Here is a 25,954-nt window from a genome sequence, read left to right as displayed (position 1 = left end):
AAGAATTTTCCATGCATTGCCCCTAACCCCATGAAATTAAATTGTAATTTCCCTGTTTAACATGATATAAAACTGTTTCGAATAACAGTGAAATAGAAGCATGAATTTAGATATGTACCAAACCCTATGTGATGTACCAATCTGTACACAGTATTTTTTATAACACTTGCATGACTGGATCTTGTTTTTCATTGCTTAATAGAATTCTGAGAAACTACTTTTCACAACACGCATTTAAACTACCACTTAACTCCATGGGGACATACAAATACATAATTTTTTTTTTTTGAGACAGAGTTTTAAAAAATCTGTATGTTAACTGAATTTTGGCATCTTCTTGGTCTTTTCTAAAAAATGCAAGGAGGGTTAAATAACTGCTGTTCTTAAGATTTGTAGCTTGCTCACCATCGACACTTGTGTGGTTGAGTGTGACTGACTTTGCGTTAGGAAGGAGGGCAGGCCATAATGCAGTGCAGCTGGAGAGGCCCATGGCACGGTGCAGCCTTTACTTAAAAGGATCATGGCTGGGCGCGGTGGCTCACGCTTGTAATCCCAGCACTTTGGGAGGCCGAGGCAGGCGGATCACGAGGTCAGGAGACCGAGACCACGGTGAAACCCCCTCACTACTAAAAATATTTAAAAAAATTTTTTTTTTTTAGTCCCAGCTACTCGGGAGGCTGGGGCAGAAGAATGGCGTGAACTTGGGAGGCGGAGCTTGCAGTGAGCGGAGATCGCACCACGGCACTCCAGCCCGGGCATGGTGGCGGGCGCCTGTAATCCCAGCTACTCGGAGAGGCTGAGGCAGGAGAATGACGTGAACCCGGGAGGAGGAGCTTGCAGTGAGCGGAGATGGCGCCACTGCACTCCAGCCTGAGTGACAGAGCGAGACTCCGTCTCAAAAAAAAAAAAAAAAAAAAAAGGATCTACTTCCAGCGCCCTCTCCACAGACTTGCCTTGGCCTCATAGAGCGGTACTGCCAAGACCAAGGGAGAGGTCAGGCTCCTCCAGCGGCTGCAGAACCGCTAGGTGGTTTGACAGTGAGTCACCAGAAGAGCTTTTTTTTTTTTTTTAACACAATCAGAGTATTATTTATACAGGCAAATATACACATAGACAATGTTATATTTGATTCATATTTGAATTTTGAAACAAATTATCTTTTTTAAAAATCTATCTAAATATTTTTTTTCTTTAACTTTTAAGTTCTGGGGTACCTGTGCATGGTGTGCAGGTTTGTTACATGAGCTTTGTGTCTTAAACTGTGACGTGTATTAGCACCTATGCTGAGATTTGATCTAAGCTCTCCTTGGCTGGGAAATTGAGCGTGTTGGTTACTGAGGAAAAATTAAACAATAAAACGCCCTGTATCTCATCACAGCAGCGGGTATGCTCTGCCTAGAGCAAACCTACTGGATGTGACTACAATGTGCTACAAAGTGTGAGATGGCATTTTCTATGCAGGATGTATGTTTTCCAGGGTGCAGAGATGAAAGAAAGCAAATCAGTACTTTAAGCAGACGGACCCACCTCTTTCAGCACCATCCCTGCGAGTGAGTCTCATCAGAGGGATGGGGGAAGGGAAGGGAGAGCAGCTCCTCCAAGGCCTGTCCCAGGGTGACTGGGGCTCCAGATGTATCTCAGTACAGACCCTGGATCCAGCCCTCATCAGCCAAGCTCAATTTACTATGGGCTGCGATGGAACAGAGAGCTTTTTAAATTTAAAAAATATATATATATATAGTTACATATAAAAGGCATAGATCTAAGTGTACAGTTTGAGTTTTAACAAATGTCTACACCTGTGTAACCAGCACCACAGTCAATATAGAGTATTTCTGCCCCCTAGAAAGTTCCCTCTTTTCTCTTTTCAGAATCCCTCCTTTCCAGGGCCGGGCGCAGTGGCTCACGCCTGTAATCCCAGCACTTTGGGAGACCGAGGTGGGCGGATCACAAGGTCAGGAGATCGAGACCATCCTGGCTAACACGGTGAAACCCCGTATCTACTAAGAATACAAAAAAATTAGCCGGGCGTGGTGGCGGGTGCCTGTAGTCCCAGCTACGCGGGAGGCCGGGGCAGAAGAATGGCGTGAACTTGGGAGGCGGAGCTTGCAGTGAGCGGAGATCGCACCACAGCACTCCAGCCCGGGTGACAGAGTGAGACTCCATCTCAAAAAAAAAATAAATAAAATAAAAAATAAAAAATAAACCTCTAAGTGATAAACGGGTTATGGGTTATTTGATGATGTAAAGTTGTTTAGTAAAAAGGCCTTTTACAAGTAAAGCCAAGGCTGGGCGTGGTGGCTCACGCCTGTAATCCCAGCACTCTGGGAGGCCGAGTCAGGTGGATCACTTGAAGTCAGGAGTTCAAGACCAGCCTGGCCAACACAGTGAAACCCCGTCTCTACTAAAAAAAAAATACAAAAATTAGCCGGGTGTAGTGGTGCGTGCCTGTAATCCCAGCTACTCAGGAGGCTGAGGCAGGAGGATCACTTGAACCCGGAAGGCAGGGGTTGCAGTGAGCCGAGATTGTGCCACTGCACTCCAGCCTGGGTGACAGAGTGAGACTCTGTCTCAAAAAAAAAGTAAAGCCAGATTGCATTCACTGCATACTGTGATTGCCTGTCCACCTGTAGCATGAACTGTGAGCAGAGCCCAGACCAAACACAGCTCTGCAGCCATGGCCATGCTTTCCAGAGTGCAGTTAGGAGAGAGAAAGAGGCACATCAGGGCAGGGATGACTGAGGGAAAATGAAAGAGTGAGAGAGAAAATTGTTTTATTTTGAGACAGTGTATTGCTCTGTGGCCCAGGCTGAAGTGCAGTGGCACAATCTCGGCTCACTGCAACCCCCGCCTTCCGGGTTCAAGTGATCCTCCTGCCTCAGCCTCCTGAGTAGCTGGGATTACAGGCACGCACCACTACATCATGGCTCACTGCAACCTCAGCCTCCTGGGCTCAAGTGATCTTCCTGCCTCAGCCGCCCAAGTAGCTTGGACTATAGGCATGTGCCATCATGCCTGGCTAACTTTTCTTATTTTTTGTACAAACAGGGTCTCACTATGTTGCTCAGGCTGGTCTCAAATTCCTGGGCTCAACTGACCCTCCTACCTCAGTCTCTCAAGTAGCTGGAACTACAGGCAAAGTCACTGCACCCAGCTGTCGGCATCATGTTTAATACTTAAAAGTGCAAACCTAGCTGCCCCCAGCACACCAGTGCGTCTCCATTTTTCACTGATGATAGTTATGATTACTAGAACAGCTTCATATCTGCATAAGGATTTACAGGTCATGAACATTCTGAGGTATATCCTTCTCGCTTTCTCCTCATACCCTTGGGAAGGAAAGAGAATAACATTTGAATGAATTAGTCTTGTATGAGAAAACCAGAGCTCAGAGGCTGAATAAATCCAAGGTCCTTCAGTGTAATAAGAAGGCAAAGTCAAGCTGAAGGAGTCTAACCCTGAGTCTGGTGTTACTTCCATCACATGCTCCTAAAAAAACACCACTAGAGAGCTTCAAGTCAGTAGAAACAACAGTCAAGTCCCTCAGCCATAAAACTATGGCCACAATGACACTCACACAGGCAGCTGATATTTACCAGTAGAAAGCTGGGCTGCTGCAGGTGAGGAAACGCCGTAGCAGCCTCCAGTGGAGAGTCGAAAATAGTAAACCACTGTGGCCTTCTTAGTAAACCACTGTGGAAAAAACAAAGACGAAATCTCAACATCTACAACACAACAGAATCTTTTTATTTTTCAGAGACAAGGTCTCACTCTGTCACCCAGGCTAGAGTGCAGTGGCACAATCATAGCTCACTGCAACCTCAAACTCCTGGGCTCAAGCGATCCTCCCACCTCAGCCTCCTGAGCAGCTAGGATTACAAGTGTACACCAACACACCTGGCAAATTTTCTGTTTTTGTAGAGATGGGGTCTCACTATGTTGCCCAGGCTGGTCTAGAATTCCTGGCCTCAGGCAATCCTCCCACCTCAGCCTCCCAAAGTGCTGGGAGTACAGGTGTAAGCCACTGTACCTGGCCCTAACAAAATATTAGATAGTTTCACAATGCCCAGGAAAACATTCGTGTAACTCAATACACACACTGCACTGCCAATTCCCATGTTTTATTTTTTATTTTTATTTTTTTTAGAGACAGAGTCTTGTTCTGTTACCCAGGCTAGAATGCCGTGGCATGATCAGAGCTCACTGCAACCTCAAACTCCTGAGCTCACGTGATCTTCCTGCCTCAGCCTCCCAAGTAGCTGCAATGCAATGGCATGATCATGGCTCACTGCAGCCTCAATCTGGGCTAAAGTGATCCTCCCACCTCAGCCTCCTTAGTAGCTGGGACTACAAGCGCATGCCACCATGCCCAGCTAATTATGTGTGTGTGTGTGTGTGTGTGTGTGTGTAGAGATGAGGTGTTGCTGTGTTCCCTAGGCTGATCTCGAACTCCTAGGCTCAAGCAATCCTCCCGCCTCAGCCTCCCAAAATGCTAGGATTGCAGGCATGAGTCACTGTGCCTGACTAGCAATTCCCATGTTTTATAGAAACACCATTCTCATGCAGCCCACAGTGGCCAGCTTCAGAGCCAAGTTTGTGGTGGTGAATCCTTGGTAATGCTTGTACAGCACGTGCTGTATGCCAGGACATACTCTGCTCTAAGGAGCAGGAGAGCTCTAAGGGCTTTCCATCTATTTCCTCATTTCATCCTCAGTGGTAGGCAGAATTCTAAAGATAGCCGCCCAAGATTCCTGTCCCCTGGTTGTTCAGTCAAATACTCATCTAGGTACTGCTATGAAGGCATTCTGCAGATACAATTAAAGTCCTAAGTTAGTGGACCTTAAGTTACAGACTAGTCTCCAGCTGACAGCCAGTAAGGAAACAGAGACCTTAGTTCTACAACTCCAAGGAACTGGATTCTGCAGTTCCTTGGAGTTGTAGAACTAAGGTCTCTGTTTCCTTACTGGCTGTCAGCTGGAGACTAGTCTGCAACTTAAATAAGCCTGGAAGCAGCTTCTTCCCTAGAGCTTCCAGGTAAGAGCAAAGCTGCCAACACCTTGATTTCAGCCTTGTGATGCGCAGCCGGGCCTGCCTGGACTTCAGACTACATAACTGTGAGATAATAAATGGGTACTGATTTAAGCTGCTAAATTTGTCAAACAAGAATAGAAAAACCACCATCTTCAAGTGCAGATGTAACGAAAGTACAGGTCAGTACAGATGAGGGAGAGGCAGAAAGGGAATAAGTCACTTACCCCCACCCAGCTAGTAAATACAAAGACCTAACAAATCTCTCAGAGATAAGGGCAAATCCCCTCCATATTATTGGGTTTTGTTGTTTAGTGAGAAGAAAGAGAAAGCCTTTTAAAAGTAAAGCCAGATTTACTCTATGTAAATCTGTCCTCTACATAATGAATGGAGGGGAAGTGCAAGCTCCACCGAGGGAGCCTTTGAATGATGATCGGAAAACTAGGATCAGCTCTCCAGATTCCTACCTCTCCGTCCACCCAGGTCAGAAATGAAAAATGCTAAACCTAGACTGCGCAGAGAGGAAGTCTCCCAAGTCCCACTGGTGGGCTAGTGACAGCTTTCCTGGCCCAGCTCTGCCCATCGCACAAGTAAAGGCACAGGGGTGGCGCCTGGCAGTCTATGCGGAGGAAGAAAGGCTGGGTGTAAGGAGGGCGCGTAGGCAGTTGGGAGGGGTAAAAGGAGACAGGAATCTCTGCCACTTGGCAATAAGAACACCTCTCAGGTTTTTTCCATTCTTAACCTACCAAGTTTAGTGTTAAGGAAAACTTAAAACACTTCAGTCCTGACGCACTTGGTCAAGAAAACACTGTGCACTACTCCAAAATGATCAAAGCAGCACAAAACGGGAACTGTTTAAGTGCAGTTTTCTCTGCTCTGAAGTGAGAGCATCTCTGCTCAGAGGAAGCTTTCATAGACAGCGATTAAAAGACTGAGGCCCAGAGGAACTTCCGGGAAATTTCCGAGAGGAAATTCAAACCCGGGAGTTTCCAAGAGAGGTCGATGTCTCCCTCACCCATTCTCTGACCCTGCCATGGCCACGCTCCCGCATCACACCCCTCTGCCATGCACCGAGCGTCCGCTTCATCTGGCCTCCTCAACACACACTTTCTTCATGAGCTGCTTCGGAACCCGTTTTGGGGTTTCCTCCGAGAGCGACAGCTCTCAGGCTACGCCAGTCATTCCAAGTAAATCCTGTCACTGCCAAAACCTCCCCTGAGCAGCAGCAGCAGCCCAATTGTCCTGTTAATTGGGAATCGGGAGGCACCTTCCTATCACAGATGAGGAAACCGAGGCTTGGAGAAGTCAAGCATCCAGTGCGAAGGGTCGAGCTGGGACCCACACCTGGCTCATCCTCCCACAGCACCTGTTGAGCCCAAGGCTCAACTTCAACACGAAGCTCTCCTTCCCTCAATTCCTTCAACGAATGTTAACTTTCAACGAGCACCTACCGAAACAGAATGTACAAGCCGCGCGGGAAGGTGGCACAAAGGCATGGCCCAGGAGGGCGTCATGAGGACTCAACTGGAGCCCTCGCCTCCCAAGCCCGCCTGGTTGGGGCAGAGTGGCCGGGGCCGGCCTGAGTCCCAGGACTCGCGGAGGAACGGAGACGGCCTCGGCAAAGGCTTGGGGAAGCCGCTGGGCCGGGGCGCGGGACCGTCTCACGCGCGTCCCCCGCCACACAGCTGTGGGACCCATAGTGTTGCCCGCCTCTGAGCTGGAAGCCGCTATTCGGCCACCCGGTGCCGAAATGTCATCATCAAGCTGCGCGGGGCGTCACGCGGATAAAGCGCCTCTGCCTCTTTAGGACGCTACATCAAAAGGCGCGTGTGCAAAGCGAAGGCCGGCCTGGTGGCGGAGGGGAGGTGGCGAGGGAGGAGTGTGAGGGGGTGGTCCGCCACTGAACGCGCCTGCGTAGTGGCGGCCTCTGCGCCCCTTACCGTAAAGCTCGTGCACGTTCTCTCCAGCAAGGAGTGCGCGTGCGCGTAAGCAGAGTGGTTGGTGCCGCCTTGGAGCGCCCCCTAGTGGGGCACCGGCGCGGATAAGACAATTGCACGCTTTCTTGCAAGAGGCATTTATTGAGCGCTCAATGTATGCCTGGCACTGGGCTGGGTGTTGCCACCTAAGCGAGTATGACCAATACTCGGCCAGGACCTCTATCAGGGAGGCTCTGCCCACCAAGGATTGGGCCCCTGCGGTCATTCACGGCCGCCCGGGAGGCCGGGCACTGGCGCTGCAGGGAGAAGGCGGCGGGCGCGGCTGCTAGGGGGCAAGGTGGGAGCGCGGCCAGGGCGCAGGGCCTGGGCCGGGGCCCGCAGCACCCCCGGGGCTGGAGGCTGCCCGGCAGAAGCTCTCACTGCGGCGGAAGAAGGCGCTGAGCACTGAGATGGAGCTGTAAGAGCTGGCGCAGGCGGCGGGCGGCGCCATCGACCCCGACCTGTTCAAGTGAGCGGGACGGGTGGGGGCCGTGTGCCCCCCGACGCCCCCACCTGTGCTCTCGCTGTCAGCCCAGCCTCGCTGATCGGGAGAAGCCTCCCGCCCTTGTCGGGTCTTCAGGGAGGGGCCCGGGTCCGCGCTGGGCAGGGAGGGCTCACCGGCCCGGCGTCTGTCCCCGCCAGGACCCTGGTGGACCTGCTGAAGTTGAACGTGGCCCCCGTGGCCGTCTTCCAGATGCTCAAGTCGATGTGTGCCGTGCAGAGGCTGGCGAGCGAGCCCCAGGACTCTGCGGCCGTGTCTCTGCTCACGTCGAGCGTGCCCGAAGTCAGAGCCGGGCCCGTTGTCCCTGCCCCAGTGGTCGGGGGGCGGGGCGCAGAGGGGCAGGCGCAGTACAGCGGCAGCATGGCCCGGAGTGACCACGCCTGTCTTTCGGTCTCAGCCCAGCACCTGCAGGGCTCATCCGTGGGCTCTGCTCCCTGGCTTCGCTGTTATCCTTAGGAGGCATGTCCAGGCCAGGTGGACGCAGAGTGCATGCCCCACGGTGCTCCAGGTGGGCTAGGGCTCCTCCGCCTCAGCCTCTCCCCACCTCTTCACTCATGCTTCCATTCCACAAAGTCAGGAATCAAGACGACTTTGGGCTAGGCGCAGGGGCTCATGCCTGTAATCCAAGCACTTTGGGAGGCCAAGGGGGGAAAGTCGTTTGAGGCCATGAGTTTGAGACCAGTCTGGGTGACAGAGTGAGACCCTGCCTGTGAAAAAAAAAGAAAAAAAAATATATATATATATATATTTTTTTTTTTGAAATGGAGTCTTGCTTTGTTGCCAGGCTGGAGTGCAGTGGTGCTATCTCGGCTCACTGCAACCTCCGCCTCCCGAGTTCAAGTGATTCTCCTGCCTCAGCCTCCCACGTAGCTGGGACTACAGGCATGCGCCACCACGCCCAGCTAATTTTTTTCGTATTTTTAGCAGAGACGGGGTTTCATCATGTTGGCCAGGATGGTCTCGATATCTTGACCTCATGATCTGCTCGCCTCGGCCTCCCAAAGTGCTGGGATTACAGGTGCGAGCCACCACGCCCAGCACCCCCAAAAAAATTTTTTTAAAAGACAGTTTTGGGCCAGCAGCAGTGGCTCACGCCTGTAATCCCAGTACTTTGGGAGGCTGAGGCAGGCGTATCATTTGAGGTCAAGAGTTTGAGACCGGCCTGGCCAAAATGGTAAAACCCTGTCTTTACTAAAAATACAAAAATTAGCTGGGCATGGTGGCACACACCTGTAATCCCAGCTACTCTGGAGGCTGAGGCAAGAGAATCGGTTGAATCCAGGAGGCGGAGGTTGCAGTGAGCTAAGATCACACCATTAAACTCCAGCCTGGGTGACAGTGAGACTCCTCTCGAAAAAAAAACAACAGCACAGTTTTGGTCCTGTCTTGTGGCATTACAGCCTCCAGGAAAGTGCCGAGGGAGCAGGGCAGGCAGAGGTCTTCCTGCCACCGCCTGCCTGTACCCCACTTGGGCCCAGGTCCTGTGCAGGGGCTTGGCCAGCCCTGGCCAGCTTCCCTCTGAGGATTGCAGGACAGGAGTCAGAGGCAGAACTCCCAGGGTACAGAGGCCTGCGGGGCCTGAAGGGCCTCCTCTCTCTCCAGCATGGTGACTGGGGCTGAGCAGATGCTGAGGCCGAGAGTGCGTCATGGTGGAGCCTTGGTCCCTGCTTATCCTCCCCACATGTTGCTTCTGCTCCCGACAGCTCCCTCTGTGCAATGCAGTAAAACCTCCCAGGCCACTGGAAGGAGGCCCAGAGCTTGCTCCCCACCTGGAAGCATGAGTACACCCACACAGGCATCCTGAGAAGGGGCAGAAAGCCGGCTGCCCCCATGGGGGCAGGGCCTGGGCATCCCGTCCCCCTGCCCTGAGAGGCCTCAGGCACCTGTGCACAGGCCTCACTGACCCCGTGCTGTGTCTGCTCTCTTTATGTCTCTCTCTGACCTCCAGAGGCCTCTTTTCTCTCTGCCAGGAACAATAACCCCACTGCGAACCCCTCTTTTCCTTGGGCCCTTGGCCTGCGGCCTCTCCGGTTCTGCCCCACAGCCCGGCTGCCACACATTCACCTTTCTCTCCAGCCCCTACCCCGCCCCATTCCCTCCGCCTCTCTTGCTGCCTGTTCTTTCTCAGGTCGTGTTTATTGGCTTATCTCTGGGGGTTGGTGCTCTCCCTTGTTTTCATGGAAAGTGCCTGGCCCCAGGAGGCAGAAAAACCTGTAAGCTGCAAGGGCAGGACCACGTAGGCCATCGCTGCCCTGTGGCTTAGTGACAGGGCACAATTTCTGGCTCTGTTTATTAGAGACATGGTATGGCCCACAGTTGGGCTGGCATCTGGGGACAGGATCAACATCCCACACCGCAGAGGTGAACTGTAGTGAGTGAGACTTGTGCCCTGTAAAGAATTCCGCCCACCCCAGAGGAGGACAGCAGGCCGAGGGGTGGTGTGCTGTGCCGGAGAGCACAGCCCCAGGCGTGACAAACACCTCGGCCTCCTAGAAGCTGTCCCCTACCCGGACAGGAAGTCTGGAGGCTGAAACAGAGGCTCCCGCCTTCTCCGAGCCTCCTGGGCAGCACCACACAGATGCCGTGTGCTGGTCCCGTGGCCACACTCCAGCACTCAGCCCCCTTGCCCGCCTCACTCCTGAGTTGGGGCCACCTTCCAGGTGTCACTAGGTGTGATGAAATCAGGGTCCCAGAGCCAGGGGCCTGTGAGAGCCCACGGGGCTCTGGTTGCACCTCCTGTACGCTCCTCCCCACAGTGCCCACCTCACTGCCACCCAGAGCTCAGGCCCAAGGGAGGGTGAGGAGGGGCTGAGGGACAAGCCGGGGTAGGGATGCACGGACTGCAGGCTGAGATGAGCAATTGAAGGGCAGGTTTCCACAGGGAGGAAGAAACTGGGAACAGAGTCCTTGTCATTCTAAGGGATGTTGCCACTCACTTGGGGATTCTGGGTGCCGGGCCCAGCTCTCAGTGCAGAGGGTGTGGCAGTGAAGTGAGATGGTCACACTCGGTCCAATGAGAGGTGGCGAGAAAAACCACCAGTGATGGAGGTAGGAGGAGGCTTCTGAGCAGGAGAGCAGTAAGGGTTACACAGGGCGGGACAGGAGGGGTCAGCAGGGCCCCGAAGGTGTGAGCTGGGGTGGTGGGAGGGGGTGGGCAAGGCAGAGTGCTGTCCAGGCGCTGGTGGGCCCAGAGCGGGAGGAAGGAGGTGGCAGGACACAGTCAAGATGTATTCGGGGGCCAGGCACAGTGGCTCATGCCTGTAATCCCAGCACTTTGGGAGACCAAGGCGAGCGGATGGCCTGAGGTCCAGAATTAGAGACCAGCCTGGCCAACATGGCAAAACCCCATCTCTACAAAAAAAAAAAAAAAATTAGCCAGGTGTTGTGGCATACGCCTATAATCCCAGCCACTCGGGAGGCTGAGGCATGAGAATCACTTGAACCTGGGAGGCAGAGGTTGCAGTGAGGTGAGATCACGCCACTGCACTCCAGCCTGGGAGACAGAGTGAGACTCCATCTCAAAAAAAAAAAAGATGTATGCGGGGGTCGTGGTGCTGGGAACACGGGCATAAAGGGGCCAGGAGGATCGGGGTGCCGTGTGAGCGAACGGGGGCTCCAAGAGAAGTGAGAGGATGCCCAAAACACGAGGACAGGAGCGGCCTGGCATGCTGGGCCCCTCAGGGTCTTTGCTCTTTGAGGGCTCTGTCCTGTAGGCTGGGTGGCAAAAGGCCAGGATATGAGGGCACAGAGGCCCTGGGGGGATGCCCTGTGGGGATAGAGGGAAACCTGGGGAGAAGGCAGAGGGGAGTGGGGCAGAGGTGGGGCCGCACCAGGAGGGTGCTGCGGAGTGAGAGGCAGAGCTCGCAGATGGGATGCCGAGAGCTCTCTGAGGCCCGCGTGTTGCAGCATCTGAACACGCGGAGCTCCGGCTGCCCCAGTAATGGCAGAATCTGGGGTAGAGAACATAAGGGGGGTTGTCGGAGTGATCCAGCTGGTGGGCATGGAGGCCATAGATTTCACACAGGACTTGGGTGTGGAGTTCTCCAGGCTGCGGGCCAGGCCCACTCGAGCCTGCCTCTGTGAACTGCAGCAGGCGCCCCAGCGTCTCTGGATTCCTGTCCCCCAGCCATCCAGACGGCCTGCGGGGACCACCACCACCAGGCTCACTCATACCCACAGGGAGGGGGAAACAGAAGACCACAGAAGAGAGGGGCTATGCTTGTCGTGGTGAGGGTCTGGAGTCATTGAGGGAAAACTAAATTCAGTCAAGCAGACCCTAAGTTTAGGGAAACTACACATTTTTAAAAGTTGTCCAGAGCATGTAAGATGACGTTTGGTATGTGGAAGCCGTGCGTCTCACATGAGCTGTGCTGCCTGATACCGGAACCATGAGCTACATATGGCTGGCATGGTCACTGCACTGCGTGTATTATGCACAGCAGGTGGCAAAGGACTGGTACGAAAGTGAATGCAGGACATGGTAGCTCATGGCTATAATCCCAATACTGGGAGGCAGAGGCAGGAGGATCACTTGAGGCCAGGAGTTCGAGACCAGCCTGAGCAACATAGTGAGATCCGGTGTCTACAGACAAAAGAACAAAAGTGAATGCAGGGCCAGGCACAGTGGCTCATACCTGTAATTTCAGCACTTTGGGAGGCTAAGGTGGGTGGATCACTTGAGCCCAGGAATTTGAGACCGACCTAGGCAATATGGTGAAATCCCATCTCTGTTTAAATAAAAAGGAAAAAAAAAGTGATTGCAACATTTCGTGAAAAACTTATGTACTGATTACATGTTGAAATGATAATATGTTGAATATTTTGGGTTAATTAAAATATATTATTTGAATTCTAATTTCACATTTTCTTTTACTTTAGTGGTTACTAGAAAATTTAAAATTGTGGCTGGGTGCGGTGGCTCATTCCTGTAATCCCAGCACTTTGGGAGGCTGAGGTGGGTGGATCACCTGAGGTCGGAAGTTCGAGACTAGCCTTACCAGCATGGTGAAACCCCATCTCTACTAAAAATACAAAATTAGCCGGGCATGGTGGCACATGCCTGTAGTCCCAGCTACTTGGGAAGGTGAAGTAGGAGAATCACTTGAGCCCGGGAGGTGGAGGTTGCAGTGAGCGGAGATTGTACCATTGCACTCCAGCCTGGACAACAAAAGTGAAACTCCGTCTCAAAAAAAAAAAAAAAAAAAAAAAAAATTGCATGTGTGGCTCATGCCCCTGACTTGGGGTTGCTGAAGGCATGTCATGAATGTGTTGGAGCAGCACTGTCCGACAGGAGTATTAGGCAAGCCACAGACTAAAGGGCCTGCCGTGCTGCCCCTGCCCCCGCCAGTGAGACACCACTGCTGATGCCACCTGCCCTGGCTGTGGCTGCTTCTCAAGCAGAGCCAGTGGTTATTTCCTTCCCTCTCAGTTCTCTCACCTCACCTCTGCCAGTTTTCCTTCCTAACACAAATGTTGGTCAGCCCATGTTGCCGCAAGTTCGCGCTGCCACTACAAAACAAGAAAGGCCACCCCTGGGGACCAGCAGGAAGGGACACATCCTCATTCCCCAACCAGCTCTGCCCAGATGGGAAATGGTGGGGAGTCGGGCTCACATAGGTCACACCAAAGGTAAACGGCAGAGGGCGTCCCAGCTTGGTCTGGCCCACTCCACAGCTTCAGGGATTCCCCAGATCATGAGAGGCTGACAGGCTGCTGCATTCTGGGGTTTGTTTTGTTAGGGGCTCACAAAATGCCGAGTGGCCACCAGCTGGTTTCAGAGTAGCAGGAGCACTGACCTTGAAGAGAATGAACCAGGCTGTTTTTGGTTTTGTTGTTGTTTTATTTTTATATTTTTAAGTTTTGTTAATCTAATTTTTTTTTTAGAGGTAGTCTCCCTCTGCCACCCAAGCTGGAGTGCAGTGGTGCAATCATGGCTCACTGCAGCCTCAGACTCCTGGGCTCAAGTGATCCTCCCACCTCAGCCTCCTGAGTAGCTGGGACTACAGGTGCAGGCCACCACGCCCGGCTTTTGTTTGTTTTTTGGGTTTGTTTTTTTTTAGAGATAGGGTTTCACTTTTTTGCCCAGGCTGGTCTCGAACTCTTGGCCTCAAGGGACCCTCCTGCCTCAGCCTCCCAAAGCACTGGAATTATAGCATGAAGTCTGTTTTAACATTCATTGGTCATTGACTATTTTTGGTGCATAGGAGGACCCACCAGGGACCAGGCCTGGGGACATCAGTCACCCCACCCTCCCACCCCAACCTGCAGCCACACTTGCTTCAACCCCACTGTCCAACCCATCTGACTCAGTAGCCCCTCCCAAGGGAGCAGAGCTAAAAAAAAAGCTGGTTTTCCCACTTCAAGATGCTGCAGGCCATTCTCTTCTGGGCCTCCTCATCCTTCATAAAGTGAGGAGGCCTGAACAGGGCTCCTCACTAACCCCAAGAGCACATGATTCCTGAAGGGTTCCAGAATTGTTTTCTTAACATCCATTATGGCTTAAAGTTATGTTAAGGGTTTGTCAGCCCCGTCAGATTTAAAGGCAAGCGTTATTAGTCAGGTGTGGCCACATGCTTGTAGTCCCACTACTCTGGAGGCTGAGGCAGGAGGATTGCTTGAGGCCATGAGTTCAAGGCTGCACTGAGCTGTGATTGCATCACTGCACTCCAGCTCAGGTGACAGAGCAAGACTCAGTCTCTAAAAACCAAAACAATTTAAAAAAAATTTCAAAACCCTTATTTCCTCCTTTCTGCTTCCCTCTCATCCTTGTTTCCAGAAGGGACCGAGTCATTACTGAGGGGAAGAGAGGAAGCTCAGATGGCGCCAAGCTGAAGGGAAGCCAGCTCTGAGTCAGACCCAGGTCTGCAGCCTGCCCTGCCGTGTGCTGTGGGGAGCTGGACATTAGTCACCCTGAGAGCACGTGGGCACCTAAACACCGCGGCTACAGACGATCTGACTCTGTCTGGCCTGGCCCGCAGAGGGACTGTGGCCTCAGAGGAGGATGCTGGCCCATTGTAGGAGCTGCTGCAGGGTGGTGGGGCTCATCTGCTCATGGGAGACGGGGTCCTTCCCCCTGACCAGTCAGTGGAGACTAAAATAATGGCAGTTTGTACCAAAGGAAATGCATGGTGGCCATTCTCTGCTTTGTGCCTTTTTCACGAGTCACTGGTAGACTGAGGTGGCCAAACTTCACCCATCACATGCTTCTGGCTGCACCCCTCCTTGGTTCTGGGCAACCCTGACTCCATCTTTCTTGAGTTGAGTGTGCCAAGCTGACAGAGTTCCAAGCCTGACACCACTATAACCTTCACCACCCACCGAGCAGCAAAGATCTCATTCTCTGAGGAAGAACTCCCCAGAAACTCTCACAAGGAGGACCATCCTATCCCTGCAGGGGTTTGGGGAGAATTTTCTTTTCAGTATTGGCGTGGAAAGGGAGCTGGAGTGTCCTCTGGAGTAGCCAAGATCCATGGCATCTCAGACACAGGAGCCTCCACTTGTTCAAGGTGACAAATGGTGAAACAGAAATGTCCTGGTGGATCCCTAAAACACCTGGTTGCATCTTTTCTCCAAGAGCGCAGTTTCCAGTTGCAGGCTATTTGACTAAACTTGGTAAGAGGCCAGGGAAGAACCAGGATTGAGGCTGAGTGTTCTGTTGGCTGAACCATCGTCTGGTCTCACCCCAAAAGTGGTGGCAGGAGAGCTCCCGCAAGGGACTGCCCCAGACCTTCCACTGAGAGCCAGTTGGGATGAGAGCCAGCTGGGATTCCAAAGGAAGAAGCACTTAATGCGAGGGTGGTCAGTCCAAAGCATGTGTTAGGGGAACTTCCATACACACAGGGCTGCAGTATGGCCTCATAAGGGACAGCAAGGAAGGAGGTTCTGCCTAGGCATGCTGCAGTGAGGGGGGTGGAGTGTGGAGTTTATATGAGGGTGCAAGGAATTTGGCTGGGGGTGGGGCCAGTTTCCACATGCTTCGCAACATGTCAGATCTTTTACTGTTTCGGGCAACAAACAACATGTTTATCAGTGTCTGGTAAGAAGCAAGGCCCCAGCTAGGGTTCAAGCCTGCAGGGGGAACACGCAGCTGACCAGGTCACAGAGCGGTCAAGGCATGCTCTCGGTCAGGACAAAGCTGGGGGGACAAGTTGGGGGACCCAACACTGTGAGTCAAGCAGGGGACACACGCCCTGGTTAGAGCCCATGGGGCAGACTCTACCAGGCCAGAGCAAAAGAGAGCCCTGGCCAAGGTACTCAACATGGGGGGCTGTGACCCCACGGGCAAGCCTTCTACCCAAGCACATTTGTCTCCTGGAGGGTCCTCTCGGTCTTGCTGATGCTGACGACACAAGTCCAGGGAAATCCATCCCATTAAAATAAAGCTCTGGCTCAAGTGTGGTTGCAGATCTATCTTCACAAAAAGGAGTAAGCAAATTACAAATCGAGGGAAATCTGAACCAGTGGTCTTCATCTGAGACTCTCTGGTGGTCAGAAGGAAAGTCTCAAGCATTCAGACCACAGGAGGAACCCAGTCATGGAATCCGGTAGCTAAACTCAAGAGCGAGAGGCTTTATTGCGGGATCTGGCCAGCAGCCCGCAATGCAACAGGGCTCTCTCTTTGCTCCTAGGCGGATCGGCAGGTTGAGAAATAATAGACACACACAAGATAGTGAAAGCTGGGTCCAGGGGCGTCACTGACTTCTGGCCCCACAGTGTCAATAATGCACTGGATATACCAGCATTTATTATTAAGTTTAGCGAGGGTGGGGGTAGGTTAGTGAGGGATTTAGGGTCATTTGATTATGAGGTGAGATGGTCACATGGGGATGAAGTAATTCTTTAACATAACATTTGTATGTAGAAGTACAGTACATTTGTATGTAGAAGTACAGTATACACAGATAAGAATTTACAACATAGTGTGTGCGTCAGTAATTTCTAACAGAGCCTTAGAACAGAAACACAGTCTTTCCATAACCTATGATTAGCAAGATATTAATCAGCAGTAACAATTGCAACAAAAGCTGGTTACAAACAATCCATGGAAATAGGACGTGAAGCTAGACAACTGGTTAGACCAGAAATTCTCAGAAGGGAGTATGTCTTCACCCTAAAGAGGCCTAGAAGAGCCACGGCAAGATGAGGGCGTTTATAGCCCTCTTATCCATATGGACAGGCGCCCCCCCCATGTGTCCATTTATAGGCTCTCCACAACGGTCGCATTCCATTCCCAGAGCTATGAACATCTGCTTTTCTGGGATAGGAATCTTGGTGATGTGAAACCTCCCTGACTGCACGTCCGTTCACAGGCTCTCTGCAGGGGGAAGCACATCACGCACTGTTGGCTCGTTCTGGCAGTCCAATCTGGCATTGTCTTTACACAGTCCTGCATGCTATTTTGTATTTACAATAATCAAGAGCATTTCATCTTTTATTCCACAGCAATAGTTTCAGGGGGTCTCCCTACAAGGCTTGACCACTGTTTGCAGAATACTCAGGTAGGTAGGAAACAATGTGAGAGCTTCCAAAATCAAAATCAGAAACCCAATTCCAGTACTTGGTGACTGCAGTGTTTCCTGCCTGTCACCGTCTGAGGCAGCTCAGATGTACAGTTCAGCGTGAACACACCTGGAGGATGAAGCGGCAAGTCCCTGCTGCTGCTGCTTGGCGCCATCAGGGCAGACCAGGTTCCTTGTCCAGGCCAAGTATGGACCAGCCTCGCTTACCCTTCCCTAAATGGACCCGTGGCCAAGGGCTTCTGGGGCATGAACTGCCTTTGGTGGTTGTGAGCCTCAGGACTGGGGACTGATACAGGGCTTTCAGCTTGAAGTGGCTTTGAGGGAAATATGCAGACACAAATGTTGCTCAAGGAGCACACTTCAGTAGGTGCTGCAGTTACGGGGCTCGTCCGTTCCTATTGGTTGTGCTTTGTGTCTCCTCAGGGAGAAACAAAGGCAGCACCTCCCTCTGGGGAGCGCCGGCCCTGTTGGAATGCAGCGGCCGCAAAGGATCCAGCCAGAGGACACCCCGCCAGCCCAGTGCTACCAGGCTGCCCAAGTGGGGCGGGCCTGGAAGAAGGCAGCAGGTGTGGGGCAGCACCTAAGACGGGCCAGAGACTTGTCACACCACTGTCCCCAGCAAAGGCTATGTGTTGTCTCCTTCAGTTGATAGTAAGTCTTTCTGAGATGCAGACGGTCTGGGTCATATGTTCTCTACTGTTTTTTGATGATATTACGGCACAAACTTAGAATGAGGTTTTTATGCACGTCCTGGTTGTGCCACAGCTGAACTAACCAGGTCACTTCATCTTGAGTCAACTTCCTGGAGCTGACTTTGGTTCTGAGAAAAGATACCTGGATTTCCAGGTCTTTTATAAACAGACGTTAACACGCTTCACTTGAAGTGAAAGGTGCAAGGTTTTCTACCAAGACAGTTGACACTGCTGAGGGGCAAGGTGACCGTGTGTGTGCATGGAGGGTAAACGCTGCCTTCCAGGTTACCATGGAGCAGTGGGGGGTCAGGATGGGTGTGTTGTGACCTTCTGTGGGTCACAAATGCTGTGGAGAACTCAGTAACACCTTCCCCCTTCTAAAATGTCCTGACCTTACACATTTGACCTACAGCTTTAGGGATTTCATGGACACGCCCCATTCACAGACCTCAGATTTAAACACTCTGCTTCTAGGCTCTTCTTTTTAGCCAGCACATCCCATTAATAGAAAAGCCCCCAAAATTGCAAATTCAGTTGAAACCCTGACTTAGCTTTCCTAGAATTTAGGAAACCTATCCACTCAACGCTTGGCTTGTTTCCCCTGCGTCAAGTCACTTCCGTGGCAGCTCCTTAAGTACGTACACTCCTGCTGCACCCCAACCCCATGCCAGCAGGGCAGGCTGGGACCCCACTGACTGTCCATGCAGGCTCTGGGGTCCCACTTGCTCCTGTAGGCAGAGCCAAGCAGCACGACACACAGAGGTCTTGGTTTTATAGAGAAACTTTAATTGCAAACAACTTGAAAGCAGCCATGCTGGGGGCGGCAGGAGAGAGCCCACCACACCTCCCCTCAGTATTCTTTGCCTTCTTCAGCGTGCGCTTCCACAGAATCCATGCCCACCTCTTCATAATCCTTCTCCAGAGCTGCCAGGTCCTTGCGAGCCTCAGAGGACTCCCCCTCCGCCATGCCTTCCCCCATGTACCATTGCACAAAGGCCTGCTTGGCATACATGAGATCAAACTTACGGTCCAGGCAGGCCCAGGCCTTGGTGATGGCTGGGATGTTGCTTAGCATGCACATGGCCCATTGCAACTTGGCCAGGTTTCCCCCAGGGACCACCGTCAGGGGCTGGTAGTTAATGCCCACCTGCCGGAGAAGGGGAAGAAAGCAGTCCGTGAAGCTTGTATCAAACCTAGAAATGGTGGCTACTTTTCCTCAAACAGAAGACCACCTGTAGGTGACCAGGAGAATGCTCAGTTCACCCCCACAAACCTCACTAAGCCCTTCTCTGTGCCAGACAGGGTGACGGTTCCAGACAAGGAATAAAGAGAAAGGAGCCTTGGAGGTGGCCACCCTGGCAGGATCCCAAGCTGCCCAAAGGGCTGTGTCCTAGCAACTGTGACATGTGATAGGTGCCCAGGTGAAGACTGTCTTCCCTCTGAAAATGTACACTACTTGTCTTCTTTATAGATTATTTACTCCAAAGGGTTTTACAAGGTAGTAATGAAATTCTGTAGCTAAACTTTTTCCACCCAGATAGATTGTGAGTACACAACTGTGATACCACGGGGAAGGTCATACCCCCTGCTGTCCACCAAACAAGCCACTGTGAAATATGCAAAGCTGACAGGTCAAAGATCACTTGAATGAAGCTGCCACAGCAGCAAGAGTAGTCCATGTGCTTGCTTGAGTAGGAAGTGACATTCCAAGGTGGGAACCAAAAGGGAAGCATTCCAAGTTTCAGAACTTGGGAATAACACATCCTGAGTAGTGCATGGGGTCAACTAGAGCAGGGGTCAGCAAACCTGTTCTATAAATGACAAGATCATACAAATTCTAGGCCTTACAGGCACATGGACTCTGTCACACCTACCCCACTCTGAGGCTGGACAGCAAAATCGATCTGCAGTGAAGGGGTGTGGTGGCTGTGTTCAGACAAAACCTTACTTACAAAATTGGGCGGCTAGTCCAGCAGCCATGCTAACCCCTGAAGGAGAGGAAGAGAAGCCCAGAGTAGGAATTCCCAGTTAGAGCTGACTGCAGTGGTCTCCCCAGAGGCAGTGGGTGTCTGAGCCAGAGGAGGCAGGGAAAGCAAAGCAGAGGACGCACAGGTCCAACAGAGGGAGAAGCGACAGGATTTAGTCACCAACTCCTGGAAAAGCTGAAAGGGGACAGCAAGGTTTCTTTCATGTGTCAGTGGAAGATGGGGACAGATTTTCTGTCTGAGGCAAACACAGGCCAAAATTACTAGGCTTCCCAAAAGAGAAATAAAGATGGTGCTGTTTTCGTCACAAAAAGATTCTTGATAGTCTTTCTTTAAATCAAACACTCCGAAAGACATTTAAATTGGATATAATTTCTACAGATGAACATTCTGACTGTGCCTTCATGGTCGACAACGAAGCCACCTATGACATATGTTGGCACAACCTGGACATACTTAGATGAAGCAAGACTTAGTGAGAGCAGTTTATAATAATGCCCAAGTTAAACTATATACACCATCCACATGATTCCCCAAAATGCCCATAAAATTTCTACGAAGTTCAACCTATCTTTTCCACACAAATTCTGCTGTCCAAGCAAGGCGCACCAAAACCCTCCAAAAAATACCTTATTCTTAAAAAAACACAAAAATCTCACCACAGATATATAGTGTGATGACTCACAAAGGAAGTTCAAAAGACACCACTGAATTAATTATCACTCTGGTTCATTGGTTTATGTCCATGAGCCTAGCCCATGGAACAGGGGCAGGGTGACAGTTCCAGACAAGCAACTGCAAAGGATGCAGGCCTTCGGGGGCAGCATCATTCTGCAGGTCTGCTACTTCCTGACGGCACAAGGACTCCACATTACCCAGTCCTCCCTTAAATCCAGTCAGGCACCAACCTGCAAACTGGTTGGTGTGCTTGCTCTTGATGGTGGCGATGGCCCCACTGACGTCTTTCGGGACCACATCCCCTTGGTACAACATGCAGCAGGCCATGTACTTGCCGTGGTGAGGGTCACACTTGACCATCTGATTGGCTGGCTTGAAACAGGCATTGGCAATGTCGGCCACGGACAGCTGCTCGTGGTAGACCTTCTCGGCTGAGATGATCAGGGCATAGGTGGCCACGGGGAGGTGGATGTGGGGGTACGACACCAGGTTGGTTTGGAATTCTCTCAAGCACACATTCAGGGCCCCATCAAATCACAAGGAGGCCATGATGGAGGACATGATCTGCCCAATCAGACGACTGAGGTTGGTGTACCTGGGACACTCGATGTCCAGGTTGTACCGACATGTCATAGGTGGCTTTGCTGTTGACTGTGAAGGCACAGTCAGAATGTTCCAGGGTCGTGTAGGTGGTCAGGATGGAGTTGTAGGACTGGGTCATGGCCGTGGAGACCTGGGGGCTGGGTAAATGGCAAACTCCAGCTTGGACTTCTTCCTGTAGTCCACCGAGAGCCACTCCATGAGCAGAGACACGAACCCAGAGCCGGTGCCACCCCCAAAGCTGTGGAAGATGAGGAAGCCCTGCAGTCCCGTGCACAGATCCGCCTGAGAGAAACCAGACAACGTGAGCCAATGCCCGTGGGAGCCACACCACCAACCTCCACCAAGCCGGGGCCACATCTCTTTGCCTCTGAGAGTTGATACGGATTCAGACCATCCATAATGAACTCGCATCACACTCTGAAGCAGAGAAAAGCAGACAATACATATCTATGCACAAATCACCACGCACACTTCATAGTAAGACGTTGCAGACTTAGTTGGACTCAAGATGCTGCTCTAAGTGTTGCGAAAATGACCTTCCCTTCACCATCCAAGGCCTAGTGTCCTGTGCGGGACAACGTCCACATGAAGCCTTCTCTTCTTACCAGTTTGCGGATCCGGTCCAGGATCAGGTCTCCTTGCCGATGGTGTAATGGCCTCTGGAGTAATTATTGGCTGCATCTTCCTTCCCACTGATCAGCTGCTCTGGGTGGAAGAGCTGCCTGTAGGTCCCTGTGTGCACTTCATCTACAAAGAGACCACATGTGCTGTGAGTCTTTAAGGCCTACTGTACACCAAGGTGAACACGTTCCAGGACTGTTCACTTCTACAAAGTACATGCTGTTCAAAGTACATGAGCTACATGTTGTAGGTCAACAGTGGCAGTGTCTGGTAGAAAATGTCTCTGTGATAACCAAACCACAAATGCAATTTAAGGCTCTAGGAAGTTAAAGTCAGCTCTGGTATAAATGTCAGCATAGGCCGGGCGCGGTGGCTCACACCTGTAATCCCAGCACTTTGGGAGGCCAAGGCAGGCAGATCACGAGGTCAGGAGATCGAGACCATCCTGGTTAACACGGTGAAAACCCATCTCTACTAAAAATACAAAAACAAAATTAGCCAGGCGTGGTGGCGGGCACCTGTAGTCCCAGCTACTTGGGAGGCTGAGGCAGGAGAATGGTGTGAACCCAGGAGGTGGAGGTTGCAGTGAGCCAAGATTGTGCCACTGCACTCTGGCCTGGGCGACAGAGCAAGACTCTTTCTCTAAATAAATAAATAAATAAATAAATGGCAGCATAAATAGTTCCCAATGAAGGGAAATAAGCTCTCGCACCGCCCCCCAACACTGGTAATTCTACAGGTACATACATCTTTCCTGCCCTGGGCTACTACATCAAAGGCTATAAGTTAAAAATCTCTTACAAACTGGACAGTCACCAGGTCAGTGTGACTTCTTAAGGGCAGTCCCATCAACCTGTGTGGCCTGGGTCCCACATGCTTTCAGGTGACATTGTCACCTCCTGCGGGACACTGAAAGGTACTGTCTCTTTGCAGCTCTCCTTGGAAACCACCTGGGACTTCTAATCTGGATGAAGGAAATGAATGTTCTGTACTTACCTTCTATGCCTAAGATGCACATCAAGACTCTCATGCACCAGCATGAGACAGTGCACAGCATTCAGGAGGGAATCAATGCCCCACACCCTGCAGGCAGGGCCACCTGGGCAGGGCTGAGGCAGCCACGAGGGAATCTCTCCACAGCCCATCTTACTGCTGGCAAAGCAGCTTTTCCCATACATCCTAAATTAGGAGCTGAGTCTCACATACACTAAACATGAAACTTTCAGTTTCTGCCCTAACGATGCCATGGGTATATGCTTGTCTATCCCATCCATTCTGCAGGGGGATTCACGGGAGCCCATGTGGGGTTTTACCAATGCTCTCCCACCCTCCCAGGAAAGCTGCCATCCAGTGCCCGAGGACCTATCAACTACAGTGGACTCCAGGTCCACAAACACTGCTCTGGGCACGTGCTTGCCAGCCCCAATCTCACTGAAGAACGTGTTGAAGGAGTCATCCCCACCACTGATGGTTTTGTCACTTGGCATTTGACCATCAGGCTGAATTCCATGTTCAAGGCAGTACAGTTCCCAGCAGGCATTGCCGATCTGGACACCCACCTGCCCCACGTGGATAGAGATACACTCACACTGTGAACCAGAACATAAATGTGAACCCATTCATTTTAAGACAATTTGAAACTCTACGGCATGCAAAATATTCTGTGGTGACAGAAAAAAAAAGGGAATGAGAACAAACTGTGTCTGCCTATCAGGGTTAAACCTATAAGGAAGAAGCTCTTAAAAGGGGAGAATAACAAACTAAAATAGAAGGGAGAAGGTAAATAGAAGGGAGAAGGCTGAGTGAGGTGGCTGACACCTGTAATCCCAGCCCTTTGGAAAGCCAAGGTGGGAGAATTGCTGGAGCCCAGGAGTTCAAAGCTACAGTGAGCTGTGATTGTGCCACTGCATTCCAGCCTGAGTGACAGAGCTCTTAAAAAAAAAAAAAAAAAAAAAGTAGCCGGGCGCGGTGGCTCACGCCTGTAATCCCAGCACTTTGGGAGGCTGAGGCGGGTGGATCACGAGGTCAGGAGATCGAGACCACGGTGAAACCCCGTCTCTACTAAAAATACAAAAAAATTAGCCGGGCATGGTGGCGGGCGCCTGTAGTCCCAGCTACTCAGAGAGGCTGAGGCAGGAGAATGGCGTGAACCCGGGAGGCGGAGCTTGTAGTGAGCCGAGATTGCGCCACTGCACTCCAGCCTGGGTGACAGAGCAAGACTCCGTCTCAAAAAAAAAAAAAAAAAAAAAAAAAAAGTTTATTATTGCCACATTTAAGACGTTCAGCCCTGGAGCGGAGATTCAAGTTGCTTTAAATATACACTCTTAATTAGCAGCAGTTACAAAATGCTGTTTTTATGTTATTTTATTTAATTTATATATATATATATATTTTTTTTTTTTTTTTGAGATGGAGTCTCGCTCTGTCACCCAGGCTGGAGTGCAGTGTCAGGATCTCGGCTGATTGCAACCTCTGCCTCCCGGGTTCAAGCAATTCTCCTGCCTCAGGCTCCTGAGTAGCTGGGAAAGGCACGTGCCACCATGTCTGGCTAATTTTTATATTTTTAGTAGAGACAAGGTTTCACCATGTTGGTCAGGCTGGTCTCGAGCTCCTGACCTCGTGATCCACCCGCGTCGGCCCCCAAAGTGTTGGGATTATAGGCGTGAGCCACCGTGCCCAGCCTATTTTATTATTTTTTGAGACAAGGCCTCACTCTGTTGCCCAGGCTGGAGTGCAGTAGTAAGATCATAGCTCACTGCAGCCCTGAACCTCCTCAGGCTCAGGTGATCCTCCCACCTCAGCCTCCCGAATAGCTGGGACTACAGGCATGTGCCACCATGCCCAGCTAATTTTTTTGTATTTTTTGTAGATACAGGGTTTCACCATGTTGTCAGGGTTGGTCTCAAACCCCTGGGCTGAGGCGACCTGCCTGCTTCAGCCTCCCAAAGTGCTGGGATTACAGGTGTGAACCACTGCACCTGGCCAGAGATGCTGTTTTTAAGACAAAAGAAGAAGCAGTTCCTAAGTGGTTTACCAAGAATTGCTCTTTTTTAAAAAATTGAGATGGGTCTCACTGAGGCTGGTCTTCAACTCCTGGCCTCAAACAATCCTATCACTTCAGCTTCCCTGGCCACAAGAATTTGTGTTAAAACAACATAAGCTATTGGTTGTCTATACATTATTCTTTTTATCATAAATTCTACAAACAAGAAGATAATGGGTTAAGCTAGTCAGGAACAAAATGCCTTTAAAAAATTGCCCCCTGGGCATGGATACGAAATATGTTGCTGAAGTCCCATATTCATTTCTTTTTCTTTTATTATAATTATTATTTTGTTTTTTGTTTTGTTTTGTTTTGTTTTTCTTTTTCTTTTTCTTTTTCTTTTTTTTTTTTTGAGACAGGGTCTTGCTCTGTCATCCAGGCTGGAGTGCGGTGGCATGATCTCGGCTCACTGCAACCTCCACCTCCTGGGCTCAAGCGATTCCCCTGCCTCAGCCTCCCAAGTAGCTGGGATTACAGGCATGCACCACCATACCTGGCTAATTTTTGTATTTTTAGAAAAGACAATGTTTTACCATGTTGGCCAGGCTAGTCTCGAACTCCTGACCTCAAGTGATTCGCCCACTTCAGCCTCCCAAACAGCTGGGATTACAGGAATGAGCCACTGCACCCAGCATATTATTATTACTTTGAGACAGGGTCTCGCGGTGTACCCAGGCTGGAATGCACTGGTATGGTCATAGCTCAGTGCAGCCTCAACCTCCCGACTTGGGACCACAGGTGTGTGCCACCATGCCCAGCTTTTTTTTTTTTTTTTTTTAAGTTTTTGAGGAGACAAGGATCTCCTGATGTTGCCCAGGCTGGTCTCAAAACTCCTGGACTAAAGTGATCCTCCCACCTTGGGCTCACCTTGGCCTCCTGAGTCTACAGGCATGAGCCACCATGCCCTGCCTGAAGTCCCATATTTATGTCTCCAGGCCTGATAAATTCTGCATACCTCACATAGCTCAAAGTGCTCTGAGCTATTTTTATTTTTCTCACTAAAGAAGAAAGAGGAGACAAATCCCTGCTCAGGAAAGTGCCAAGCTGGGACTCAATACTCATTTTGAAGGACTTTGGAACAATTATTTGATTCTTCCCTTTTTTTCTTTTTTAGACAGGATCTCACTATGTTGCTCAGGCTGGGCTCAAATTCCCAGGCTCAAATGATCCTCCTGCCTCAGCGTCCCTTGTAGGCTGGGCCTACAGGCAAGCATGCATCGCCATGTGCAGTTTGATCCTTCCATTCTTTTTTTTTTTTTTCGAGACAGGTTCTCACTCTGTCAACCAGGCTGGAGTGCAGTGGTGCAA

At 51.0% G+C, this 25,954-nt stretch overlaps 2 pseudogenes; one reads left to right on the top strand and one right to left on the bottom strand.

The window, feature by feature from the left end:
• The first annotated feature begins 6,540 nt into the window (after nucleotides 1-6,540).
• On the top strand, nucleotides 6,541-17,608 carry LOC129467528 (uncharacterized; annotated as a pseudogene).
• A 958-nt stretch (nucleotides 17,609-18,566) lies between these two features.
• On the bottom strand, nucleotides 18,567-23,105 carry LOC129467695 (tubulin alpha-3 chain-like; annotated as a pseudogene).
• Between the last annotated feature and the right edge of the window lie 2,849 nt (nucleotides 23,106-25,954).

The sequence above is a fragment of the Symphalangus syndactylus genome, chromosome 18, assembly GCF_028878055.3.
Source record: "Symphalangus syndactylus isolate Jambi chromosome 18, NHGRI_mSymSyn1-v2.1_pri, whole genome shotgun sequence".
Classification (NCBI taxonomy): Eukaryota; Metazoa; Chordata; class Mammalia; order Primates; family Hylobatidae; genus Symphalangus; species Symphalangus syndactylus.
This window is presented reverse-complemented; position numbering and strand designations above follow the sequence as displayed.